Raw genomic sequence first — 21425 nt, 5'->3', positions numbered from 1 at the left:
GCTTAACTTTTAAACATTCTTTTCCTTTGTTACAAAGCCAGGGTGGCTTCTCACTAGATGCATCCTCTGCCTTGTGGCAAGCAGCTGGACCGCATTTCCCATCAGCCATGTGATGGTGGCAATTGTAATGCAGGCTAGGGACTCTGGGCGGAAGATGTGAACATCACTTTCTGGACTTGGCTGCAAAAACTACATAGTTCCCTGGCTTTCTCCTCCTTACTGACTTTGCTCACCTCCCCAATTCACAGTCCTGTTCCCTCTCTTGTCACCTGGATGTGAACCTGTAGAATTACCCTGAAACCATATGCAGAAAAATTTAGAGCTTTGGTGCTAATTGTACTTTGTATATATGAGGAATAAACCTGGGCTTTGTTAAGATGATAAAATTTGTAACTTTGTTTGTTGCAATAGTTCGCACACCACATTAGAACCTTTATGGACTGTAGATACTTTTTTCTATTGGGGAATCCTTCTTCCATTAAAAAAAAAATTAACACTGATTTAGGACTATGTCTTTATATGAGTAAAGCCAAAGCTGAATTCTTTTTTTTTATCTTTTTCTCTATTTTTCAAAGAAATGAAAGTATTATCCAGTGTCTCTAAAATTACCATAGCCTTACATAGAGAAGCTCTGATGTCTGGTGGCTCTGACCACTAGTCAAAATGACCCAGGCATAAATGTCACCAAGCAGATTCTGCATCCTCAATAGGACATGCTAGACAAGGACCACGAGTCGATGACAAGGGTGCTTGCTCTTCTCTCTCCTTTTCCATGCATTCCTTATCCTAGATGGAATATCCATGCTTTCTTTTGGCTACAGCTGGCAGATAGCACAGACTTCTCTTTTCCCCCATACATACATACATAATCTCTTGGCACATCTACCCACAGTTCACCACTCTGCCTGAAAACTTGCTCTGGCTAAGGGAATGTCAAAGAATTAATAACAATGCGCATTCTTCAGGGTACCATAACTGGTAGATGCAAGCCTGAGCTTCCCTACCCCTCCTAGAGTCTAGCCTACTTGCTCTCAGGGGAAATCTGCAAAACAATGAATCCTTACTGACTTTGCTCACCTCCCCAATTCACAGTCCTGTTCCCTCTCTTGCACTTGCTGAGAACATCTCCCAGACAAACTCCTGTCCAATCCTTGCCTCTTGAGGCATTGGACTTGGACACCCAGTCTGTTACTCCTCCAGGCTCCTTACAGCCTGAACCCCATGGGTTTTTTCCCAAACATGCATCTTCTTCTGACCCCAGCGTGTTGCATGAGTGAGGCAGTGGAGCCTGGCACAGTACGCACATGCTACTGACCGGTTACCAGACACTGCTCTGTGTCAGAGGAACCTGTGTATTTTGCTCCGTTGTGAGCCACAGCCCCTGCACTGGCAGGGCAGGCAGGAGGAGCCTGTGAACACCTTGATTGTAGGCATTCAAGCAGGCACAATGCCTGCTGAGGGGAAAGGCAATGATGGGTCTTTTCATCTGAGTAACACTTCTCAGTTTAGCAGCACTATTACTGTTACTTGTTATCTTCCCTTTGATTCTAACAAGGCACACATTTGTCACTGTTCTCCTTTGCAAAAGGAGGCTGATGAGGATGGAGAGGAGTGGTGAAATCCTGACGGTCACCTCGCTAAGTGTTCAGAGTTTTGTCTGCAGCCTGGTCCACTTGCTTTCAATCCTACCTTCCTCTATGGATCAGGCTGCTCCCAGCCCACACACAGGCGGTCCCACTGGAGCTTTGCAGTGACTCTGCGAAGCTGCTGTTATCACACTTGTCATGTAGAGGAGGACACTACAGCTCAGGATATTATGTGGCTGGAGGTGTTCAAATCAGGAAGCGGCAGAATTAAGGATTAAACTTAAGGACTGTGCTCCCAGGTGAGAAGTGTCTCAGAGAAACTCACCTCTCCTTCCAACAGAGCTTGGTCACTGTTGGGAGTATCCCCCCCCCCAACACACACACCATAGAAGAGCGGTAGAGAAGGAGAAAGTAAATATAGTGTCCTCAGTTCTGGTTGTCCTTCCTGCTAGACCATTTTTAATCACTCAAATGGAGAGTTCCAAAGTCTGACTTTATGACAGTGTAGGTCCGATGCTTTTCAGGTTTTTCTAAAACATGGTTTACAGCCCCTGCTGCACTCCCTTCTGCCCCGATTTCCCCTGAGCCTATGATTGAAGCAGGCGCTTTCTATGAGAGGTGGTTTCATAACAACAAACCAACAAGTGTGGCTCCACACCGACAGGCCCTCACCCTTTCCTATCCACTGAGGTTGCAGTGCAAGCTTTTTCCCCACCTAAATCTCTGCAAGTAAATCCTATAGCCATTATGGAATGTGTGACAGAAGAGGCAATGAGGGAAAGACAAAGCACTCACTTTTACATTTTTGTTTTGTTTCCAAAAAGGTTGTGCAGGCAAGAAATATAATTTACTAATTACGCCTTTGGTTTAAACACTTAGCCATTGTTTGCTTAGCATACCCAGGATTCATTCCTTCTCTCCATAAAACTCCAAATAAAATCACGCAAACACTATGGAATGGGAAAGCTATTTTGCACTCTAGTTGAGAAAGTATTTGTTTTAAAGTCAGCTCATCTGGCTTGAGTTCTGTCTTTTGCTCATGGGCTCTCACAGCCTTGGTGTGACCCAAGGTCAGCCTGTTAAGCTTTCTGAGGCCCAGTGTCCCCATTCATAAAATAACAAGAGCATAATAAAGTTTATTCCAGATATATGACTGGTACTTGATACATATTTGTTGTATGAATAAATGAATATGATTATTTAGAGGATTAAGTAAGATAAATGCTGCTGAAATACTGTAGACAGGTGGATCAACAATTCTTAATTCAGTCTAGTTTGGAAGGTACCATTGACAGACATATTTTGTGCAACAGAGGGTAAGAAGGGGCTGAGGGCATGGAAGGGGGCCCCTAGTGAAAGTGCTGGACTCTGAAGGAAGAAGGCAAGTGAAAAAGCACATCTCATGGCCCTTGATGTCCTCTTGGCCAGTGTCCTCAATTCTGGTTGTCACTTCCTGCCAGGCCTAACAATCCTAGGGGAAATGTTGTTTCCATGACAACACTCCATCCTAAGTAAGTGCTCCAGGATGTCACCTTCTCTCTTCCCCTCTCCCTTGAAACATCAAGTGCAGGGAGGAGAGCAGCTTTGTGTGCTTCTTTTCCCAGCAGGCAGCTGGGCAATGTGGGTAACAGAGAGAGAAGGAACCATGGCATCCCAAGTAAAGCCACTGCTTTGTGCTACCCACATCTTAATTCTGCCTCCAGAGAGATGTACCAGACTGCTATCCGTGCTGCCCAGTACCCTGGGACAGGGTTTGGATGTGGCTGTGGACGTTGTCTTCTCCACCTTCCACGCAAATGGCAGCTGCAGTCAGAGGTAAAATCCCACCTCTAAGTCATCTATTTCTTCCATACCAAATATCACTTCCCCAAAGGAAGACCTTCCTGGCAGCCTTCTCTGGCAGTCTGAGCAGGGCTATGATCATGTGGTTCATTGGCTCCTACAACCCCACTTCAAAGACTCTTAACGTCCTTTAACACACTTCAGCCCTTGAGACTCAGCAAAAATCATGTCTATCTTGTTTAGGACAATAATCCTGATGTGAGCAGGGAGCCTGGAATATGCATCGAGGGTTCCCAGAGAATGCTGTAGAATAATGAGATGCATACCATTTCTTCTCTGAACCCTTCCCACTGAACAGACATGGATCAAGCGAAAGACCATGTTTCAGGAGTGAGAACAGTCTCCAAATGAGTGTATAGCTCACCTATTTCACTCATGAGCTACCTTAATTGTTGACTACCTCACAAGAATATTAGGAGATTAAAATGTGCACTGCTTATGTAAAACATGTAAGTGGAGGATATTGTTGCAGAAAGAAAGTTTTTGTGTTTCTTTCAGTCCACTCAAAATCAGTCAGTAGTTAATATCAATTAACACTTATTGAGCATTTGTAACAGATCAGGTACTATGCTAAATGCTTTATGAATATACCCTTCCTTGCATCCTTAGCGAACATAAGAGACAGGTGTTGTGATATTTTCCAGCTTCTCAGATGAAGCAGCTGGGGTTTAAAGGTTAAATAGCTTTTCCAAGTTCAAATATTTGAGAAGAAGTGAAACTGGGATTTGCATTCTGATTCGTGTGGTCTCAGAGGCCCTGAGACCTGTAGGAGTCACAGCAGGGCAACTCTTGTGCTGTCTCCCTCCAGACTTTATATTTACCAAGCTTTCCCCTGTCCAGAGGCACGGTGACCCAGATTGCCTTTTAAGTATCTTCAATGCCTCTACCTCTATTCAAAGCAAGATTTATTGATGGAGTGAATCAATTAAGCGATCGTTGTTTATTGAGCTCCTCTTGAATTATTCAATATTTATCGAATGCTTTCTATGTAGCTAAGCACTTGTGCAATGAGCCATGGAAGATACAAGGCAGGTATGAGATTCAGCCTTCATCTTCAGGGAGCTTGAAATCTAGCGGGAGATGGGAGAGGGAAGAGGCTGACGATATTAAACCACATAAAGAAGTAGGGATTCAAATGTGCTTACATTGATCAGCACAAACAGCCTATTATATTGAAAGACAGAGAGCAGATTTTCTTTATTATTTAGAGAAATATATAGATTAAGATTCATGAAGATGATGAGGCTTAATATCCTTTAAAAGCTGATAAAAAATACACTAAGAACAGGTGAGAGAAGATGGTTTTCCAGGTGAGAAAAACAGTACAGGCAAACAAACACATGGGAGTACGAGCTGTCTCAATACCCATTGCACGCTGGTCCAGCTAGAGTGCAGGGTGCTGGCTGGTCTTTTAGAAAATACTCATATCTAAGGACCCAGATTTGTTCCTCAGCAGGCAGCATCATGCCTAGTCCAGAGTAAGTGCACATCGTGTTTGCGGAACTGAACTTCTGAAAATAACTGAGCTAGCTCTAGCCCGTGGGCAATGTAGTATCTAGGAGAATGGAAGGCATGTATAGGTGCCCTTGCCTTACAAAACCAAGCATTTCTAAATGCTCTTGGTGCCGTATTTCCAACAATATGGAAGACTAGATAACATATCTCTCTTCTTTTAAAAACACCTGGAAGTGCTGACAAGATTGATAAAATTGCCCACATTTTTAAATACATGAGTTGAATTATCAGGAAAGTGGGAGGAGTCCCTAGAAGCCAAAGCTGAAACACAAATCTGGGACGTGAGCTATACTAACGCAGTGATTGTCTTTGGTTTTTGTCTAATCCTGCTGATTTAGGGCCTCTGATTCAACAGCTTCGTAGGGATTACAAGCACAACCTGGACCTAGACAGGGACATGGGAATTAGACTAGAGATACCCACACAATGCCAAGACCTTGAGAGGTCCTTGATAGTAGAGAGTTGGACTCAGTGAATGCACCTTCTGATTCCACAAGGTCTGGCTCTCCTAAGTGGACTTCAGCGATGTCTGTAGTCTTCTGAGGTCAGAGTCAGTTGTCAGTGAATAGAGAATAATCCCCTAAAGTCTGGGTAAACCTCTTTTTACTGTGCACAGGCTTCCTGGTAAATGGCTATGAGGATTTAGGGGTGACATTTAGGGAAGAAAATTTCTACCATTGTCTTGGAGAGTCCTTTCTAAGCAACTCCTGGTCTTTCCTTCAGACCAGTCTCTGAGTTGGCAAACTGTCTCAGGCCTTAGAATTGGATGAAAGGCCACAATATCTGATTTCCAGGTTGGATTCACCAGCTTTGAAACTTCTTCAATTGTCCATATCAAGTAAAGCTGCTTTTTCAGTTGTAGAGCCTGAGTAATGAATTCATTTTGTTACTGATTATTCCACAAATGAATTAATTTCCACCAAAGACTCCTGTAGCTTTAGGTATATAATTACCATTCTGATTCTGTTGCACTTCTTCAGTACAGGTGACCAGTGGGCTGCCACCTGGCTGGTGCCATTCCAGTGTGCAGTCATCCTTGCTGAAGTTAGGGAGCTGAGTTCTGCCATATACCCCTTTGTCAGTCCTGTAGAGGGCAGGTTCCAAAGAGTTACCAAGTAGCTTCCCCCCGCTGCACTGATACATTGCTATTGGTTTTGTTTGTTTGTTTGTTTGTTTGTTTGCAAAAAAAGCATGCTCTGAGACCTATAGAGGATCATTTAAGACAGAATTAGTAGGTAAAAATCCACCCTATTTTGCCCACATCTTTTAAGGTGCAAAATTTCACTTATTGGTATTATGACAAAGAGATTGTTTCTTCATTTACTGCAGTTCCAGACTTCAACTTTATGTCCAGGTTAGGACAACTTTATGTCCCAAACACAGTTAGGATAATTCTCAGTGGTTCCAGAGAGTGCATCAAATCTAGAATCTCCATGAAGTGAACCAATATCAATACATTCGAATGGATTCTGCATTGTATTTCTTTTTCTCTGAGCTTGTACTCTTAGACTCCACCCCACGTATTTTCCTGTTTTTTTAATTTTCTGATTTGAACTAGCCCCAGCTTCCAACTTTCTCACTATATAACATAGCAGGGTGGCCTCTTCTCGTGAGTCCTGAGGCAGTGAGGAGAGGTGGAGATGGGTTCTGAGGGAAATACACACCCCTCTGTGAGGTGGCTGCTTCAGGTAAGATATTTCCCAGGTGCTAAGCAAGGAAAGGCTGGTGTTTTACACAGAAGAGGATGAGTTGCTTCTGTGACAGATGGAATTGTTTGGAATTGGAAAGCATTGATTTGCTTAAACTTACCCAAATTGACTGAAAGTCACCCTTCCAATTCTTAGTTGATTTTTTTTTCCTTAGCTCGTGCTTTTCTTTTAGATAAAACATCTTTGGAGAGTCAAAAAAAGTCAATATATGTTGTAATTATACAACCTACAAGGTCAAATTTTCCCAACTCATATTTAGGTATACTGGTTTTACTGTGGCAGATAATTAATTTTAAGTTCAATCACAGAATCATTGAGTTTTCTAGCATTATCATGAGTGAAAATTTCAAGAACCAAATTTGTTGTTTTCCTTCTCCATATTGTCCAGGATAATCATGTGTCTAGCCCACCCAACCATTTTAGAAATTTTCTGTACTGTCTAGATCTATTACCATCACCAAACAATTTGGCTCTTCATTGTATTGTGATAAGTAACAATTCATTTCAACAACTACATATGTTCACCAAAGAGACCAAAAAGACATTAGAAAATCCAAAAACTGTAAGATGGTAATTTGCCATGTAAAATAACAAGGGATTGGAATTCAAATACATAAAGCATTTGTATACATCAATAATAAAAAGGTCCCTGCCCCAAAATAGAAATAGAAAATCAGCCAAAGATACGACAAGACACTTAGCATAAATGAAAACTAGTATGGTCAAAAAATATGATATACTTGTCAGAGAACTGTAAATCAAGACTGTGGACACATTTGTCCATCAAAATGACACAAAGACATTTTGGAGCCTGACAATACCAAGTATCATCAAAACAATGGGAAAAATTCACATGCAGCTATTGGTGGGTGTGTCAATTGGTACAAGTACTTAGAAAAAAATTGGTTTTTCTGACAAAGTTCAAAATGCAAATATCCTATGATCGTGCAATTTTTTTGTGTGGAGAAACTCTGGCACATCCGCAAGTGTGTTTATGGGAGAAACATTTATCATAGTAAATATTTGGGGGTGGAGCAGGAATGATCTACCAATATACAAAGCTGTAAATAGAGTGTGGCAAAGTCATGTAAGTGAAAATGAATTAGTCAGTGCTCCATCTTTCAACATAAATGACCACTGCAATATATTTTAGAGTGGAAAAGAGGACATAAAGTTTGATTCAATTTATAATACATTCAGGAATATAAAAAACCAAACAAGATATACTTTAAAAATAACTGTATATAGGTAGGTCAGTTTGATGATTTTACAACACCCATGCCTGGATTGTCAGCTTTGTAGGAGGCTAGACTTTCCAGCTTCTGGTCACTCTTTAGAGGCCAGCACTGGACCTACCTGACATTTCAGGTCACAGACTTCCTTCCCAACACCTGTGACACTCTGATGGGTGTCCAGGCCAGCATTTTCTTATCCTTTGAACTTTTAAGTGGTTTCTTTAATTTTCCTGAACTTCAGTTTCAGGCTAGGAATATAGTTCAGTGGTACAGCATCTGCCTGACAAGTGTGAGGTCCTGAGTTCAATTCCTATCACACACACAAAAAGTAATTCTTGAACTTCAATTGTTTTTCCTAAGAATGAGAACAATGACCATCTTGTAAGTTGTATAACAGATAAAATGCTGTGTAGCATGTATATAGTATGTGTATGTATGTGTACAGGATGTATACATATGTGTGTTTGTATGTTGTATACATATAGTGTGTGTATGTAGTATGTATGAGTTCATCTTGAATATCATCTTGATGAGTTAAAGAGAATCCTGGAGAAGAGATTGGATCACAAAGGCTCTAATTTCATAGTATGTTACCAATTCATGAGTTCATAGCTGAATGAGGTAGTAGGAGGTGAGACCTGGTTGAAAGAAACAGATCACTGTGTGTGACTCTGGAGACAGTCTAGACCTGAACTCTTCCCTTGCTCTCTGCATCACAGATGCCATGAGTTGAGCAGCTTTGCTCAATCATACTCTTCTGCCATGATGCTTCTGCCTTGAAGCAGCCAACCATGGACTGAACTCTTTGAAACTGTGAGCTAAAATATACCTCTCCTTCCTGAAGTTGCAAGTGTCTGGCATTTTGTTCCAGCAAAGGGAAAGTTCACAATACATTGTGTGTACGTGTGTGCAGTGTATATGTGTGATGTGTTTGTATACAGTGTGTCTGTGGTGTTTATGTGTGGAATGTGTGCTGTGTGTGATGCATGGGTGAAGGAAAGTGCTCTGAAGATGCCTCAGAGAGTAGGATGCATTTGCTGATTGAATGCCCTACTTCCTATTTTCAGCTTACTCTGGGTAAAATGCTATAAACTTATTATTAGTGTTGCTCCTAGCATTGTTAATAATAAAAAACAGCTATGGGGTGCCAGAATTTCCCTCCGTATGTGGTGATGGATTCAGCGTTATTAGCGCTAAGGAGATGTAGAGGCTCTGAGGAGAGCAGGCCCGGCGCCAACTTCGTACCCGGAGTGCTCAGTCTGCTCTCAGGCACACTGTCCCCACGAGCCATATAGGAGCCAAAGAAGGAGAAAAGGTCCAAGGACACCAGCAAGGTCTCCCACAGCTCCATATCCCAGCTGGCAGAATGAGGTCTCCAAAGCTAAGCAAGGCCCAAGGGGCTGGCGGTGCTGATGAGATCAGCTTTCAGTTGTCTGGCACACTGATTGTAATCAAGGCAGGGTCCATGCCCTGGCGCTCCATGGCTTATTTTAGGAATGATGAAAATTCTGCACTTTCTGGATGTTTTGTATCAAAGATAATGAGGTTCATATGAAAAACGGGGAAGCTTTTCAGACTTTGTCTCACTCTGTGCCTTATGCTTCCACCTTCTCCCAGAGAATCTACATAGTTTGCTTGTTCAGTGCTTTGAGCAGCCAGCTCTGGGCAGCACCTGCTTCGAGCTTCCCCTCCCACAGAGTCGCAGCATCTCCCTGGGCTTCTCCAAGCCTCTTCCTGCCCCATGATTTGGAAGCAGAATCTTCCTGATTACCTGTTCTTCTCTCCTATGCTGATCTAAGTCCTTCTTACCTGACTGAATCCTTCTCCCTTGGTTTCTGCCCAGTGATTCTACACATTTCTTCTCTATGCTTTAATCCTTTAGATTATCTTTATAACAATTTAATTGTAGCTATCATTAATGAGTTAACATTGGCTATTATTTATAGAGCAAATGCGAGATGTCAGGTTGTCTGCTAAATATTTTACATGCATTACTTCAACCTTACAACCCCCTGAGCCAGATCTATTAGCTGTCTTTTGATAGATGTAGAAACTGAGGCTTAAAAGCTCTGTGCAAAGTGGCTGGAGGCACCAGCACACCAACCCAAGGTCTTTGCCTTGACCTGGATTCCTCAACAGGAGGCATACACAGTCTTTTGAGAAAACAAAATTTACTATGGATTCCTGCCAGGAATAACTTAAAGCAGATTAAAGACACCCACAGCATTAAACTAGGTATTAATTTTTCACACTTAACCTCTTAAATATTGTAATACCTGTATTTTTCAGGATAGAGGATAATAACAAAAATTCCAAAATCTTAGTTACCATATGGCTTACTTTCTTTACACTACGTGGCATCACAGAATAGCAAGGAGGTGACCTGGTGAAGCCGCTATTGTGGCCCACCATGTACCAGCAAGGCTGAAAAGTTTCAGCTAGGCTGAAGACTCTGAAGGGCACTGGACTTACTGCTTATTGGTATTGTTTGTGTGGAAAAGGCAGGGGCAGGAAAAATAGCAATCTATAGTTCAGTAGCTAAGGGCTGGGACCAGCTAGCCAGCCTCACTCAGGGGGAAAAGTAGGGATATACAGTCGTGGTTCCATGAGATTGTAATGGAGCTTAGAAATGCCTTTCACCTAATGACATCAAAGTCATCATGACATCATTACACAATGTATGACTGATGAGTTTGTGATTATACTGGTGAAAATATTTACCTCTGTCAACTGTGTAAAATTACAGCACATAACAAGTATTTACTGTACCTGATACTTAATAAGTGACTAAGGTACTGGTTTAGGTAATTACTGTATCATGATTTGGTCATTATCTAGAGTGTATTCTTTCTATGCAATAAATTTACTCTAAAACTGTATGCTGTGTTCCTCTGGAAACTGCTTTTAACATTTGGTGTTTGGTGCTTTTTTTTCTTGGACAGTATTCTTAAACTAAGGGCCTTGTGAATGCTAGACAAGTACTTGATTGCTGAGCTATATCCTTATCCCCTTTTTAAAAAATTTTGAGGCAGGGTCTCACGTTGTTATCCAGGATATACTTGAGCTTGCAATCCTTCTGCCTCAGCCCGCAGCATTGCTGTGATTAAAGGTGCCTGCCACAACACCTGACTTTATCAAAGAATTTCTAAAGCACTCAGCAATGGGTAAGCACATTGCTTTGTACCCTCAAACTTAATCAGGATATCTGCTTTCAAAATGCACAGACTTGTAATTAACCTCTATTGACTTTTTGTTATTTCTATTTTAATCAGTTACTTAACTGATTAATTTTGTAGAACTGAGGATAGAACTCAGGGTCTTTGACATGCTCAGAAGGCCTGGTACCATTGAGCTACAAGCCCACTTCTACCATGTCTCTTGGCTATTCCTAAAGACCATGTCAAGAGATTGAACTAGATCATGCAGCTATGTGTGAAAACACTCTGTCCTGTAGACAGGTCAACAGACTCACCTAGTGATACATTTCTCAGAATTTAGTCTGCCAAGTAGCATTTGATTGTATACAGCCCAAACTTAAAATGTTAGAGCAAGGTTGGTCCTGGAGGGGATCACACTGTAACACTGTAGTGAGAATCAGAGGCTCTATCACTTTGTATTCATGAAAATGATCACGTGTCTTACTCAACAGAAGGGGCCCCAAAGTACCATCTTATTTTGTGCCCAGGAAAGATTAACTGGAGTTCTGTAAGCAGTATTCATAGGTGCCACAAAATGCATGTGAAGATTAAACGCCAAGAAAATGATAGAATCCAAACACACAAATTAACAAAATTAATTCAGCGTTATAGATAATATTGCTTTACAAAAACTGAGTCACTCCCCCAGGACATGGGTAAATCCAACAGGTCTTTGTGCTTGGCCTGCTGAGCCACATTTCGATCCAATTCTCCCGCTGATGCACAAACATTCAGGAGGTCATTTGGCTTCTCTTGGCGGGAGTGCACCATTTCCATTGTCATTTCCCCTGTTTCTTTTTGCACTAGACCACATTAATTATTGTAATGCTGATTGCTACTGACACAATCACCATGCAAAAGTGAATGTGGGCAATGGAATTGGCAGTTACTTACAAGGTAGTTATCTATATGATCCGGAAAATGCTTATATAATGTTTTGGGATCACTATTAGATCAAAAGCAAAGTGAAACAGTTCTCACTGAGAGATCAAAGAACCTGTGGGAGCATGGATTTTGCACTTCTTTTCTATTTCCTTTTTCTTCCCCTAGCACAGACAACAAGGCAGGTGGGGGCAGTGCTGCCCGTCCTCATACACAGGTGTCCTGCTTGCTCCTGCTGCTCTCTCCCTGTGCTGCTTCCTCACCTTGTCCTCTTTCTAACCCTGTCCTACGTCTTCCTCCACTCTGGGACTCTGGATCTTCTGTATCTCAAGCTACTTTTTGACGTGGGCTGATCCAGAAGACTGTCTGCATCCAGGCCCTCCTGCTCTGCCCCAGCGTATACTCACCCCATTCTCTCCAGCCCTATTTCCCTCAGGCAGGTCCTGGTCACACTCTGAACCGTGTCCTGTCATAGGAAGACAGGTGGAGGTGTCTGTGGGTCACAGACACCAGCTTACCAAGTACAACTCTATCAGCTGATGTCACCTTCCCACTTCTCCATGACCCTGCAATCCAGGTCACCAAGCTCACGTGGTACTTTCTGGACATTGGGGCCTCTGGATAGGTTTGGATAGGTTTGGTAGGAGCCTCTGGATAGGTTTCAGGGACTCTCATAACTTCCAAAAGTTTTATGCACAATTTTATATATAAATACTCAAGGAGTTATTTTATTTTCTTGGAATAAGATGTCCAGAATTTTATCAGATTCTCAAGGAGGTCTGGGACCTAATGAAAGCTGATGTTTACTCTCTTATCCTATCCATTTGAAACTGCATGGTGTTCACCTCCATTCCACACAAAAGTAGAGAGCCTATCTCTACCTCTGTGAGACTGCTGTGTGTAAGGTCTCCATGTATGTACGTATATGTTTGCTCTAGAGATTATTGTAATCTAGGGATTTGCCACCAAATAGCCTTGACCTTTTTTTTATAGAGTGGGGTCTATGGTAAATACTGTGTATGGTTTACTGATGGCTTGGAATCACATCGCTTCCCAGAAATAGTCTGCTTTTGATAGATCAGGTGTTTATTCTCCAGTGGGTAAAATACACTGACTCCTTTCCACTACCAGTGGGTAATTATGATTAAACCAAGATGTACTAATGTCCCACTGGTGCACAGACTTGTGGCTTAAAATAACATTTTTATTACTTTACAGTCTCTATAGATCAGGAACCTAGTCTTGGCTCAGCTGGGCCTCCTGCTCTAGGTCTCAGATGTTTCATTCAAGATGTCATTATTGATGAAATTCATTTCCTTGCAGTTGTAAAGCATAAATCATCTCCTTGTTGGCTGTTTCTCTGACAGTACCTTCCACTCCCAGAGGTTGCCCACATGGTGTTTAACCCCAGGGAAGCTTTGGTTATCAAACCACAGTGAGAATCTCTAGGGCAACAATGGCAAGCCTTTTAGAGACTGAGTGACCAAACAGTTTGTGATGTTGTAGCCTGGCACCACTACTTCTTTCTGAGCGTGCACGTGGCCCCTGTGTGCACTGTTATCCAGTGCTCTGCTGCCAGGGCAGTGTTGGGGTGACATAGCTCACATGCTGACAGAGAGGGCTCTGCATTCTTCATGTGGCATGGCTGCCATAGGTTTGCCACCCCTGTTTTAGAGATGCAGAAGCTGTTACAGCTTGGATATGGTGTGACTGTGTTCACTGAGGGATGCTGTGTTGGGAGCTTGGTTTTCAGTGTGGCTACGCTGGGAGGTGAGGTGGAAACTTCGAGAAGTGGGGACTTTTAGGAAGCAATGAGGTCACTGGGATGCTTCCCTTGCTGAGGATTTGTACTGGTTTGGTTGAGTGAGTTATTAGTTGGTTGCCATCCCTCATGGTATGATCAGCCAGGAGCCCTCACCAGAGTCAATGCCTGTGCCATGCTATGCAGACTTTCAGCTCCCAAAACTGTAAGCTTCTTTACACATTATTCATTATGTCCCTATTGCATGATGATACTGGAAAATGGACTAAGGCAACCTCTCATATACCATGACATAATGTAATCATGTACCAAAACATGATCATGGATGTGACATCACTTACTATTGCCACATACCACTGTGTGGTCAAAAAGTCACATATCCTATGCCCACTCAATGGCAGGGAATTCTGTAAGGGCACAATACCAAGGAGGGATTATTAGGGGTCATTTTAGGGTCTACGGATCTCATACAGTGTCCTGATAATTCTCTTTAACCTTTCAGTGACTCTCAATAAGTAGGCAGGTGCCTTACTCCTGGACCACAGGGACTGGGGTGTCTGATGAATGTGTGACACAGACTACTGTTTCTTGCAAATGCTCACATCATCTTCTCTTAGGGTACAGAATTGTATTGAATGTCCTTGTCCTTTGCATGGAATTCAAGTCTCGTGACTAGTTTTCTCTAGTGAAATTTGAATAGAGTGACTGTTATAATTTCTGGGCCTTTTCTATACTGTTTTTTCTTCCCATTCAGAGGTGAGATTATTCTGAGTCCCAGAGGATAATGAAGCCACTGAATGGAAGGAACTTCAGTCTCTGATAACTGGATTTCTCCATGGAGCTGGGCATCCTCTCCAACCCAATAAATTTGAACCAGATGATGCCACGAACAGGAAATAAGCCTTTATTGTATTTTTCTTTTGAAATTTCGATTGTTTTTTTAGGAGTATCCATCTATGTGGATTAATACAAAGGGCTTCTGCAAAGGTATTGCTCCTTACTGAAAAAAAGATGCATGGGGAATGAGAGGTAAGAGAGGTGGTCTCCTTCCTATAATTTATTTAAAGACTGTCTTATTTGCTCATTCCATTTCATAGAACAGCTAGAGATACCCTGCAGTCATATAATGTATAACAAAAAGAGAAAATATTTCCGGCTCTTGAATTACACATGCTGGAATTCTTGGTATGCAATGTAATAAAATTTCTTCAACTTTTAGCTACATTGAGTTGTATAATCCATTATTTCAGGTTGAAAGTATCCCATGGATACAGAAGCCAAGCTCAGTTCCTAATAACTTGTATCCACCCTATACTTACTATGCCCCAAATCATCTGATACTTACTTAACCACCTGGTTTCTATGATCCATTTACATCCCACATTTATTTTCAGAAAACTGAGCCAGAGTCCACCACCTCATCAGTTGAGTCATAGTAATGTACTTCCTCTGTACTCTATAATAAGGCAAGCGTGCTCAGTAAGACACACATTAAGGAGTTATCAGGCCCTAATACCTTGGTACAGGTGAGTTTATTACTCTGCATTTAACCACCTTTTGAATTCTTTGTTGGTTTTCTATATTCCATAAGGAGTTAGCTTTCAGAAGATATTGTTTTCAGGTGTGGTCAGGTATGGAAAAGAAGAGAGTTCTGGGAGCCTAAAGGACTGAGGGCCTCTTTCTGGAGAAAACACACACTGAGAGGGAAAAGTGGCCACAGAAAATAAAACTGGTCCCTTACTAACGTGTTCTCAATCCATGTTGTTGGAATTGCAGACAAAATCTTTCAGACATTGGGTGAGATGCCTGATGCACATAGGTTCCAGGGCCCTGTGGAGGTGACATACTAAGACACAGGTGGATGGGGATCAGGTGTGTGCTTATGGGCAGGGAGTGAAGAGGCAACTGGGCCCACTGGGATTCTGCCCAGTGTCCATCTATGTGTTACACCACCAGAACCCTGGAGAAGCACTGCCTGCTGTGGTGTTCCTGTTCTCCAGGCCCAATACCACGATACTCCTGGACATTGGGAAAGATTTGTTTTTCTTTTTTTCCTTTTCAGTACCAGGCATCAAACTAATGACCTGGTGCTTGTCAGGCAGGTGTTTATGTTGCTGAGCTAAATCCTCGGCCCCTGGGAAAGGAGATCTTTCCCTGCCTCTGTCTCTCTTGTTCCTTCCTTATTTGTTTTCCACCCTGGCTTTTATTTTTCTACCTATCTCTAGCAAGTCCTTCTAGAACAAACTTAGACTAAAATGAGCCGGCACCTGCATGTGAGTCCTGTCTCTACAACTGATAAGCTATGCAATCAGATTTCTCTTTTCTTTTTTCCTTTCTTCCTTTCTCCTGTCTCTGTCTTTCTCTCCCTGAACCTTCTCTTTTTCTCCCTCCTTTTTCTCCCTCTCCTTCTTTCTTTTTCTCTCTTAATTATCAAATGTTTTGAAGGTTCTTTCTGACACGCCACGCATTGTATTAGTTACTGGAGACATTCTAAAAGTGACTCCTTCCTATAAGATGATGTTTGAGTGATGATTGCACAGGTGTGTATCACGGACCAGCCCTACCTGACCCCTGTGCACATGTGCCTCTCTCCTTCCATTGTGGAGTCTGCACCTGGCCCTATAAAGTGGGGACTTTAGCAAATTCCAGTCTTGTCACCCTCCATCCCCCAATTCCCCATCAATGCCAGGCTATCCTGAGTGCCCGTCTTCCTTCCTTCCTTCCTTCCTTTCTTTCTTTCTTTCTTTCTTTCTTTCCTTTCTTTCTTTCTTTCTTTCTTTCTTTCTTTCTTTCTTTCTCTCTCTCTCTCTTTCTTTCCTCCCTCCCTTCCTTCCTTCCCTCCCTCCCTCCCTCAGCATGCAGTTACTAATCCCTTCATGTGACCTGAGCAGAAGTTTAAATAGCTGTTTGATAATCCCCTAGTATTTGATCATCCCAAATAACATTTGCATTTTCATTACAGTTTTAAATGGTCTAGTGGCTTTCTTTTTGAAAAATTACTAAGTAATTTAAGTTTTTGAAATTTCATATATAGATAGAAATATAATTATGTAGAACTAGATATAGATTTATGCTTTCACAGAATTGCATAAAATGTGATCATATCATGCGTAGCTTTTCATATGAATTGTTTATTCACCTTTTGGTTTTGCTTAGTTCTTCCTTCCCCCCTCCAACCTCTCCCACACTAATAATCTTCAGCCACAAATTCTTCACAAAACTATGTGACCCACTTTAACCTTTGTGTATTCTTCTGTAATTTTCTTTTTGTCTATAATCATACAAGTACATAAAATTATTTGTAAAAGGAAGTTTATTGGACTACTTTTAATAGCTAAAAAACACTAGAAGTAAAGTGGTACAATAATATATTTCTGTGAGCTTGGCATGTATATTTATGTGAAATTTAAAAATACCTTCAAGACTGCAGTAGCTTAAAATAATAAAAATGAGTGACTTGTCCTACTGCATGTCCAATTCAAGCTGATACGAAGGTCTTTTCCTCACAGTTCTTCAGGAGCCTTCACTAATAGATCGATCACACCCTAAATATCTGCAGTTACTGGCCTAGAACATAACAAGAGTTCTGGAGGGCTTTGCACCAGATGATTATAAGTTTCAAGTCAGAAGTCATAATTCATCAGCTAAGATTAAGCACGTGGCCCCATTTAGCCAAAAGTAAACCAAAAACTGCAAACTCATCCCTAAAAGGAAAAGAAATGAAAGGTATTGGTGAAGAGCACTAAGGACTATCACACGCCCTGTATCTTACCATGTGTCTGTTAGAAAAGGTCAAAGAAGCCATGCCGTGCCAAGAAACTGGAGGGGATTTATCTAATAAATTGTTAAATGATAAAAACAATGCTGATAAATAAGTAAAATAGAATATCATTTTCTAGAAGAAAGAATGGCTCTAATATCTCTTTATATGAATTTGCACATCCTCATGAAGGAAATGTGTATATATATGTCCCCTTAGTTATGCCACGTACTCCTAATTATCACAATGATCTTGGAATCTCCATAAATGTTGGCATTCTTGACTCTCAACCTAGACTTGTGGGATAAGAACCAGTCTATGAATCAACAAACGATATGAGACTTGATACCCCAAGCTGGGTCTTGCATTTCGTGGCATGCTGCCTTCACCATGATACTGCACTCATTTAAAAAGGATGAATCAAAATCACTGATTCATTGACTTATCTATTTGTCCATCTTTCTACCCACAAAGTATGTATTGACCATAGACTATGTTGAGGCACTTATTCAGTTGCTAGGTACTCGGTCATGTGAGAAGCAGTCTTGGTCCTATTTTCATCTCATCATCTAGGGTAGACAAACACTTGCAGATTAGGCACCACATTAATTCACATATAAAGCTTTAACCCCAGCTAAGTAGGAGAAGAGTATCAAGAGAAAATAGTAAAACATCTACATTTAACTTGAGAAATACAGGAGGCTTGTTCAAAGGAAATGAAGGCTAAAGCACTAACTGGTAGGGTTGGATTCAAAAGGCAGGGACCCAGAACTGAGGCGAGAACATTCCAGGCAGTGTGGGCTAAGTGTGGGGAGACCTAAGGTGGGAAACGTCATCAGGCCAATCTATCTGAAGAATAGGGGGCTTGGAAGCATCTGGAAAAAGTGGCAATAGACAAGGTAGGATCTGGTAAAACATGGTAAAAGTTTGGACTTTTTAAGTGCAGTGGGTACATATTCCTTCGCTATGTGGCTTCCCTGATGTTCCAAAACAACTTGCTGAGATAACTTCCATTTCATTCATCAAATCGTGCCACTGGCCACATTGGGGACATGAATATAAATATCCTAGCTACTTATGAAAGAAATTACACTTTAACCACACTGCTCTCTCAATATTTCACTGATACTCACTTTTGCCTGATAGTTTTAAAGAAGTTGCCCTCTGCTATCCCTGTGACCCACAAGACCCCAAACAATTGGAGAAGCTGATGGCTTTGAGGGTTAGCAGAGTCCATGGCTATTGATTTCACTTCTGGCAACTGCACACATAGAGGTTCTGCCTCTCTGTACACATGCTGTCCTTAGAGGCTTGGGAAACAGGTAAGTCTGGGCAAAGAGTTGGGCTGTCTACCCTGTGAGTCCCCAACTATCAGTCTTTGCTAAGTGGCACTTGGTACAGATCCAGACAGCTTCACTTCTTTCTCTGGAAGGTCTGATGGATTATTCCCAAGGCCCACCTTACCTGGAAGAAATCTGTCATTCATACAAAAGACAGTGACAAGTCTGAAACCTGGGCAGCTATTTGGGAGGGCGATTTTAGATGAGGCCCTATATAAGGCCTTCCAGAGTAACTTAGAGGTGTCACGTGCACATGAAACAGCTACCAGGCTGGAACTGAGCTTTCCAGGGAGTGTGGTCTTTACCAGGTAATTTAACTTCCGCAGGGTCCTATTTCCTTATCTTTCCAAAGTACATAAACTTCTGCATCCCATCCAGTCACAATGGAGAATAAATAAATGGCAGAAGGAAGAAACCTACACTGGGAATATAAGGTGCAAGAAGCAGTGGTAGGAACAGGGGTCAAGCCCAGCCCTCCAAGCAGAAGCTCCAGAGAGAGCAGCAGAAAGCCCCAGCCAGAGCTGTATGAAAAGAGAGATGAGCACAAGACAGACCCACCCCTGGCTCCTCGTCTCTTTCCTTACCTGTCCCCTGCCCACTTTCTCATGAAGAGTTCCTGCCCAGCACTCACTGTGGGGATGCTGCTGGGGAGGTGGCCAGCCAGGCCTTCGTCGGCAATGCATGCAACCAACCTCACATTCAACAAGGGCCTGGGACTCTGTTTGGGACACTCCTTCCCCAGAGTGGGTGGGGAGCAGCCTCAGTCCCCTACACTCTCAGCCCCAGCCAGAGAACTAGCTGGCCCCATCAGCTCCCATGGAGGACACCTGGTACATTCTTTTTCACCACAGCAAAGGTAACATATATTTTTTAACGCTGCCTCAATATCCTTAAAATCCTTCAAAAGTAACCCAGCTGTTTTAATCCAATCCCAACGTTAAAGATACGAGGCCACTGTTGATGAAATTTCAGGTATCAGCGGGCAGAAGTGCCTTCCTGGGAGACCTTCCCCTGGTTGTGGGGTACCCTACTTCTTAAGCAGGTCTAGTCTTGCCAGCTTTGTGTGTTACCCATCTCGTGGACACCAAGATGGGCTAGTACAATGTGTGTATCACTGTGTGCCCAGCTCTGCCCTGTCACATGTCCTTGTTATAAGAGGACAAGCCCTCCTACTATGGTCATGGCCTCCTGTACAGATAGCAGCCTTCTCCCTCCTCAGTAATCTTTGTGACATGGCAGGACACTGACCCTGAGACTGCTGTCCTTTGTTGAAGCTAGACGCCTCTCAGAAATCAGATTCTCCAGTTGTCTGCCTCCCCCCCCCAGCCTGTTCAGAGTGCTTAATTAACAAATCTTGAGTATCAGGAAGCTGTTTACTTGGCATCCTCGGGAACTGTTCTCTAAAGAGCTCAAAGCACTGTTAATAGATTATTTTTCCCTTTCTCTATCCATCAAACAACCTCCCCTCATTCCAAACTTTACTCCGTGCCCACCCCTTTGGGATCTCAGTCTCATTCATGGAACCCAGGAGGGAGCTTCCAGCTTCTCTAAGCATCTCTGCTGCAAAGCTGCTAAGTCCCACCCCGGCAAGGCTCAAGGGTTTGGTTTTAATTAAAGAACAGGGAACCAGAGGCATTTGCAGGTCCGGGTTGGTGGAAAGAAATCAGGCCCTCTCCGCTGTTGGAGCATGCTCAGCTACCCAGCCGTTAGCTTCACATTTTCTACTGCCCCCTCCCACTGAGAAGTAATCACAGCACCTGGGAACCTGAAGCAATCAGAAGTAGAATGCACCTGCTGGTGTCTGGCTCCTCTGCCTCTGGCCACAATCAGCTCTGGGGTCCCACAGTGGGGTGCAGTGAATTAGGCAGCATCCCTGTCCTGTCTCACTGCTGCTCCTAGACCCTGCACTCTGCCCCTCTACACCTCTTGTCTGATGTCTCTGTGCCCCTAGTTGTTTGGTCTAACTTCTGAACTCCTGGTCCATCTCTTCCTGGCCTATTAATTTCTATTAAAGCCGTGGATTGATAATTCTTCCCAACACCCCACCCTGGAGGAACCGGAGAGCTTGCCACTAGTCAGAGGCATCATCTGGCTAGTGACAGGATGAAAACATTAACCTGGGATACAGACCATGGCACAGAGATAAAAATTGCACTAATTATTATTATTGGTGACATTTATTGGCACTTGCATAGTGCCAAGAAAATTATATTCATCAACACATGCTGTCCTCTTACCCACGCTCTGAGGCAGCTTCTTCTATGGCACAAACAGTTTAAGTGCTCTATTAACATTATCTTATAATGGACTCCAGTGCTCCAGGAGAGATGGTGGTCCTGAATGGCTTATTGCATGTGGGTCTTTTCCCAGACCTGGTGTCTCCCTGCACTACTGCACTGAATTTACAGATGAGGAAACTGAGACTCTAGGTGGCACTGTGATAGGGACAGCTGAGCTTCCAGCTTAGCTTTGTCTAACTTCAAAAGCTGGTCTCATCCCTGTGCTAGGTGAAACCAGCATGTGGGTGTGAATTCATGGCATGCCAATTGAGAGTGCTGCCTGGATGCTCAGGGAGACAGGATCATCCCAGCACTAAG

This window comes from Cavia porcellus, unplaced genomic scaffold (genome assembly GCF_034190915.1).
Source record: "Cavia porcellus strain 051 isolate PalLab524CR breed Dunkin Hartley unplaced genomic scaffold, mCavPor4.1 scaffold_24, whole genome shotgun sequence".
NCBI classification, from domain to species: domain Eukaryota; kingdom Metazoa; phylum Chordata; class Mammalia; order Rodentia; family Caviidae; genus Cavia; species Cavia porcellus.
The sequence above is the reverse complement of the archived record's forward strand: the minus strand, read 5'-3'. Positions refer to the sequence as shown.